Consider the following 7,317-nt stretch of genomic DNA (forward strand, 5'->3'; position numbering starts at 1 on the left):
TTAACTTAAGGCCTTCTTTTGCATGGGGTTGCTCGCATCCGCCCGTAACCTAGGCTATTATGTGCGTAGTGGCTGTATACTCTTGATTATAATAAGAGGCAAATTGTTACAGGACAACTTAAACTGACTTCCCCAATGCTTCCCCGCAGCACATTACATTTTAATATAGGCTAATATAGGATGAACAAAGTCTATGGACTTGCTATATTAAATCCAGTAGCGTAATAATTAGGCTATGTGCCACGTCCGATTTCGCAAGTGATGTATTAGGCTACGTTTAAACATTGACAAACGTCTGTGAGACTACCCATTTCATGAAGAGCAATTGTCTTGTGCGATCATTCCCCCTCCCCCACACTTGTCTAACCAGTTCACTAGACATTATAGCCTACCTATATGCGGCATTGAGGACGATTGCCTCCCTCCCCCCTCTCTCTCGACAGACACTTCCTGACACTAGGGCTCGGGATCATGACATCAAAACTTTGCGGGCACAGCCACATTGGCAGCTTCACTCCTTAGTTTACTATGGATTACTATGGATTTACTCCCGCCTTTTAGTGTGTTCCTGTTACTTAGTTTTTGCCTTCTTGGTCGTATGTTGCTGTGTAGTGGGGTGTAACAGTGCAACCCACGATCGCAAGAGGAAAAGAATAAATCGCTACTATATTTCTGCTTCTTGTCTTGTGCATCTGAATGAATGGATATTACGTTCAGTGCGCTACCAAATGGCGGCGATATTCCTAGAATGCAAGGCGTGTGCCCGAGCCCTATTATGTAAATGTAAAAGTGTGTGTGTGTGTGTGTGTGTGTGTGTGTGTGTGTGTGTGTGTGTGTGTGTGTGTGTGTGTGTGTGTGTGTGTGTGTGTGTGTGTGTGTGTGTGTGTGTGTGTGTGTGTGTGTGTGCGCTGAACCACGAATTCACATATTAACTTTTCTTTTCAGCAGACATCACAATCATAAAAAAATCGCAAAACTTTTTAATAAAATAATGCCTCTTGTCTTAATGGGTTCCGGAGAGGTTCGTAGAGTAGGTTTTGAACCCCGGTCGCTAACGTGTGATTAAGATGCCTCAACCAGTTACGCCACAGTTCGAGTGTCATGATCTTCGCACTTAGCCAAGAAATATAAAGGATTCAGTCAGTCGAGTTCATTTATTCGCGGCATGCACTTGAAACGCCGATCAAAAGTTCTGACATGTTAAACTGACGTTAGTCATTAATTCACCACATGATAAAATGTGTTATATTGACGCACAGTAGCCCACGGTAGTCTATGTCTATCTCTGAATCAACATGAACATGCATAACGAGATCCATATAGTTCTAAGTTGCTAGAAACTTCTTTTGCGGAGCTAGGCCTACTAGTCGATGGTTACAATGAATCACCCTCACTGCCCTATCGCATAGCCTATCTGACCATCCATTGTTACAATGTTACAAAATGCGCGATCTTCTCCATGCATGTAGCCTACGGTTATAAGTAAAGTGACATGATAGGCATGTAGGCCTATTAAAGATATTTCTGTTAAATACATTTTATTTTCAGTTGTCAAAAGTGTTGGGGACAAAATCTGTGATAACAAGTGCTGGGTAAGCTACCCAGCGTCGCCGGCTAAAATGAACATGCCTCCGTTTTAAAATAGCCTATAGGCCTACACATTTCTAAGTATTCCTAGCATAAATGTAGCCTAAATGTCCATCTTGTCCATCTCTTTCGTCTTCGCCTTGACAATAATAGCCTATTCACGGAAATGCGGTCTTGTAACCGTAATGAATTAATGAATTAATCTAAGGTTGCCTATTGAGTCTTTCAGGTTGAATTGAAGGCTTCTAAAACCATTTTCATTAATTTCATCAATGGTTTATTGAAACGTCGTTTGATTATAATTTCGCCAGTCATCACCTTAATTTTAATGATTAAATGAGACGGATTAAATGAGACGGATATGCGGAGCATTTCTCTCCCTCTCCATTGACCAAAACGTTGCTTTGGCATCTCTGCTGGACTGACTGAGTTATAGGCTACGTCGAGTGAGAGAGCCAGCTGTGAGGTAGGCTGTAAAACATTCGAAAACTCTGAAACTGCAATCTGTCATGCCGAGCGTGATGTCTCTTTTCTCCGCTTGTCACCAGCGCGGTGTCTTCGGGTTTTTCCGTGTTTTCCGGTATGAGCCGAACCTTCATTTTATTAGGGTGGTCTTATGTTGCCCCCTTGCGGTTGCAAAGTCCCGATGCTTCGGGATTCCCGATGTGCGGGAAAGAAAGGAGCATTCTCAACCCGTACCATCTGTAGTGAATTATTTGTAATAAGATGACTACTGACGGATATAATGTACTCTTAAACTACAAAGTTTAGAATACACCTGCAGAGTCACTGCACAGAAAGACTATAAAGGGCCTAACGCTCTTATAACAGTCAGGTCAAATGTCAATGCAATTTCATCAGTTTCATTTTTTGAGTTGGATGACTAATGAGGGCTATGATGTACTCTGAAAACGCTCACTGTCTGCGCCTGCTAAGTCACTCACAACAAGGCTTTGTGTGGCATATTGCTCTTGTAACACAGCAATGTCATTGTTTTGCCATTTAAAACATTCAAGTTGGTGAAGATTATTGTCTTCTAATAATGGTAGAATTGACTTTGTTTAATTTACTCTCTCTTTCCCTCTCTCTCTCTCTCTCTCTCTCTCTCTCCTTTAAAGACATGCCCGTGGAGAACTGAGAAAATGTAAGTGTTGATCTACTGTTGAGTGTTGTACTGTTATGCTTATGATGAAGTGTTCTTTATTAAGCAGCTATGTCACTGTGCCGTATGCCACCACTGTATGTGAAAGGCCTTTAGAGCATGTGTGGGGGTCTGTGGTGTCCTGCAGAAACACACTGAATCATAGTGACAGAGAGAGAGAACAGAGACAGATTGACACGTTGGCATGTTACAGTAGCCAGACATCAGAGGGATCATGGCAGACAAAGAAGGAGAACTAGTACGGCATGACACATGAGAGGCCCCTGAGAACAGAGACAGATTAACATGTGGAGAGTCTCAAGTTGGAGTGGAAGAAAATAATAGAATTAGAGGATAGAAAAAGCAAGCAAAGTTTGAAATATTGGATTAAATATTACTGTAGATGACTAGATTTTTTATTTAGATTCCAGATACTGTATGTCCTTTTCAAACTCATGCAGTAGATGTTATACATTCACAATATCTCTATGCTCCAGACTTGTTGGGTAGTGTGTATAAGTTATAATGGTGGAGAGCAGTTTAAGCTTGTAGCAGCTTAACTACAGTATGTGATGACAGATCACAGCCAATCATCCTCTCAATGCAACAAATGATATGCTACGGTCTGCTCTTATCGTTGGCAGTGAATGCAGTGCACCAGGTAGTGATAGAGCAGGTTGAGTGAAAGTGTGTTTGTGAATGTGCGGTGGCGAAAGTGTGCGGTGTGTGTGTGTGTGTGTGCACATCTGCATTTTTATGGCTGTTTGTGTGCTTGAGAGTGTGTGTTTGTTTTCCTGTTTGTGTGTCAGTATGTGTGCGTGAGTGTGTGTGTGTGTGTGTGTGTGTGTGTGTGTGTGTGTGTGTTTGCTTTGAGTTTCAAGACGTAATATTGTTGCGGTGCTTGTGTGTGTGTACTCATGTACCTACATGTAATATATAAGACAACTATACACACATAAAACCACAGGCCCATGGACATGAGACATGAGCACTAAAAACAGTATGCATCCCGGATGCAGTATAGCAAGTGTGAAATTAACCGTGTGGGTAGAATTTAAAAAGTCAGTAGTGACCATGGCAATGCATCCAGTATAGCCTATCATAAAAGAAATAAGGCAGCACATGTGGGCAATAAGGGGAAGGAGCTGTTTAGTCACTGACCATTTAGGATTCTGACAGCTTGTGGTATAAGACTGTCTCTGAATGGTTTGTGGGTGGTAATGCTCTGGCAGCGCTTACCAGAGGGAAGCAGAGAGAAGAGGGAGTGAGCTGGGTGGCTGGCATCCTTGATGATGGACTCAGCCCTCCTCTGACAGCGTGTGGAGTAGACAGTTGACAGAGGTGACAGTTGACAGTTGACAGAGGTCTATGGTGGTAGAATAGTGTCATATCTTGCAAGCGCAATACAACATCCTCAGGAGCAAATACTATTAATTCACTCGCGTAGACACAGCAGCGAGCGAGGAAAACAACAGCTGGGGGCCATACTCTCTCCAAGATGAGTTCTGCTCGCTCTCTTGAAGTACAGCTTTGCTCGCGTGGGTTGACTTTTGACAGTTTGGGGGACAGAACCAAGGAAGTTGCCTGTTGTGATTGGTCATTTTTCAACCTGAAGTCCCGCCCGCTTAGTTACTGTCTGTTGCTAAACTTCTAATGTAGTCATGTGTAACATTAACCACCCCTTTGTTGTTTCTGTTTACTGCTTAGTGTGTGTGTGTGTGTGTGTGTGTGTTCAATATTTGTGTCTGTGTGTGTGTTATTGCTCACTGCTGTTGCTTACTCGGTGTGCGTGTCCAATATGTGTGTGTTTGCTCTGGTAGCACTTACCAGAGGAGAGAAGAGAGGATAGGGAGTGAGCTGGGTGGCTGGCGTCCTTGATGATGGACTCAGCCCTCCTCTGACAGCGTGTGGAGGCTGCTCAGACCCAGGTCTCTTGATGGCACAACAGTGTTAAAGGCAGAGCTGTAGTCAGTGAACAGCATCCTGACAGGTGTTTTTCTTGTCCAGGTGAGCTAGGGCAGTATGCAAGGTGATGGAGATGGACAGATCTGCTGTGCGTACAGTATATGGAAACTGAAGTTGGTCCAGGAAAGCAGGGAGGTGTGTATTGATGTAGGCTGTAACCAGTCTCCCCAGACAGTTCACCACCACGGCAAGGTTAGGGCGATGGGCCGGTAGTCATTCAGGCAAGACACAGCACTTTTCTTGGGCACTGGCACAATCGTTGTCTTTGTGAAACACAAAGGCACTGTGCACCAGGGCAGGGACAAGTTGAAGATGTCAGTGTAGGTTTGTGGCACCTGAGTGGCGCACGTCTTGAATACACAAGACGGGATGTCATCAGCGCTGGCAGCTTTGTGAATTTTAACCCGTTTTAAAGGTTTTGCCGACCTCACCCTCTGAGACCTGTAAGATGTCTCCTCCTACTGGAAGAGCACCTTCATCCCCGGTTTAGACTTGTGATACTCAAAACGAGCATAGAGTTTATTTAGCTCGTCCAGAACCAAGGCAGGTGTGTCTGTAAGAGCTGGTGTCGCTTTATAGTCTGTGATCACCTGCAGTCCCTTCCACAGGCAATGTCACAGTTGCTGAAGTCATTCTCCAACTCATTCCCATACTGTTTTTTAGCCACTTGTATTGCCCTTCTTAGTGTGTACCTTGAGTTCTGATATCTAATCAGGTCATGGTCCTCTCCCTCAGGCTCAGGTAAACAGCGTTGTTTACCCAGGTGTTCTGGCTGGGAAAGGATCGGACGATATGGGAATGCACACACAAGTCCATGTTGTAGTCCGTCACCTGATGCACTCTCACTGAATCGGCGTACTCGTCCAGCTCCGCCGAGGAGTCTTTGAACACAGACCAGTCAGTTATGTCAAAACAGTCCTGAAGTACAGACTTGTGTTCTGCAGAGCAGCATTGAACTTTGCTCACTGCTGGTTGCTCACGCTTAAGCTTCGGTTTTGTAGGCCGGCAGGAGGAACACTGACAAATGGTCACAAAGTAGGGAGTCCAGGAGAGTCATACACTCATAGACAATACAGCAATATGTACGTGTGGAACAAATGGTCCGATTTACCAAAGTGTGGGTGTGGTACAGACCTGTATGAGCCTTTCAGTGGGGTGTAGCAGTGGACAAGGGTCTGATCGCCCCTGGTGGGACAGGTGACGTGCTGGTGGTACTTGGGAAGGACTGTTTTGAGGTTGCAGTGATTGATGTCACCCGTTATGATGAGGATTGCTTCCTGGTGCTGACTCTCTTGTTTCCAACATACAGTTCAAGTGCCGCTGCAGCAGGGGCGTCTGGTGAAATGTAAACAGTTGTGAGAAGTACAGAAGGAAACTTTATCAGCAGATCAAATGGATGCCATAATAGTCAGATACTCCAAAAGGAGTGTTTGGGTTAAGCCAGGTCTCGGTGAAACAGTGAAATCCTGTTATATTTATATTGATCATCACATTGCTTCTGATGTCCAAGAGAGTCATATAGTCATAGACAATACGGTAGTTTTGTACGTGTGGAACGTGTGTGTGTGTTGTCCCGTTTGTGTGACCTGTTTCTGTGTGAGTGTGAGACTGTCTTAGAGTGTGTGTGTGTGTGTGTATGTGTGTGTGTGTGTGTGTGTGTGTGTGTGTCAGAGGTGGGACAAAGTCATTGTTTGGCAAGTCACAAGTCAGTCTCAATTCATTGCCCTCAAGTCCCGAGTCAAGTCCCGAGTCAAGACAGGCAAGTCCCGAGTCAAGTCCAAGTCAAAGGCCAACAAGTCTCAAGTCAAGTCCCAAGTCCTACGTTTTGAATTTCGAGTCCTTTCGAGTCTTTTTTAAAATTGAGTGAAACAGGTAGTGACCGTTTATTACATTACAAAAATATAGGCAAAACCGTTACATATTTTGTTAACAATTTATAGCATTTTAGGATCTGCATAATTACTTATAACTAAAAATATTCAGTAATTTGAATACTTCATAATGATTACACTTGTCTTTAATGATATTGCAGGGGTGGTGTGTAGGTCTAATTGAGTGCCTGTCACTTTAAGAAGTAGGTTTCATTCGGTTTTAGCAAAATAGTCACGCATAGTTCAAGGATATAGTTTTCATTAAATAAAATGAATGTTAAAAAAACTAACAAGGTAAAGGAAATATTTCTGGTGTCATAGAAAATATCTTGCAATGTTAACTTCTATGATTTAGGTTACCGTGGCATGGCATTGTGTTGTCCCGTTCTACCATTACATGACATGGAGTTTGGTATCCAATGAGTGACAACCAGTGCTCAAAACAAAACGTTAAGGTAGGCTAGGCTATTCTCCTCCTGGTAACCAGTGGAATGGATTTAATGTGATGAAGGCTCAGATGAAGCTGGGAGGAATTTAACAAGTTCTACACACCGTGATTCGTTTCTTGTTGGTCTCCACGTAATTTTTGTAGGCAGACGAAATAATCGGTATCATTTTGCTAGCGCATTCACGTTCGTTGTCTGGCCCTGGACTAAAGCTTGTTCCGCGTGGTTGGCCGCTGTCGAATCAAAACAATCTAAGTGATTTGATTGGATCTTGTGCCGAATACGGGTCTCTGCCACACACGCACAG

General features: G+C 43.7%; 1 pseudogene; it reads left to right on the forward strand.

Moving 5' to 3' along the window:
* Positions 1-7,317, forward strand: part of LOC134078483 (NLR family CARD domain-containing protein 3-like) — a 29,500-nt pseudogene that overhangs the window by 20,919 nt on the left and 1,264 nt on the right.

Source organism: Sardina pilchardus, chromosome 1 (genome assembly GCF_963854185.1).
Source record: "Sardina pilchardus chromosome 1, fSarPil1.1, whole genome shotgun sequence".
In the NCBI taxonomy this organism is placed as follows: Eukaryota; Metazoa; Chordata; class Actinopteri; order Clupeiformes; family Clupeidae; genus Sardina; species Sardina pilchardus.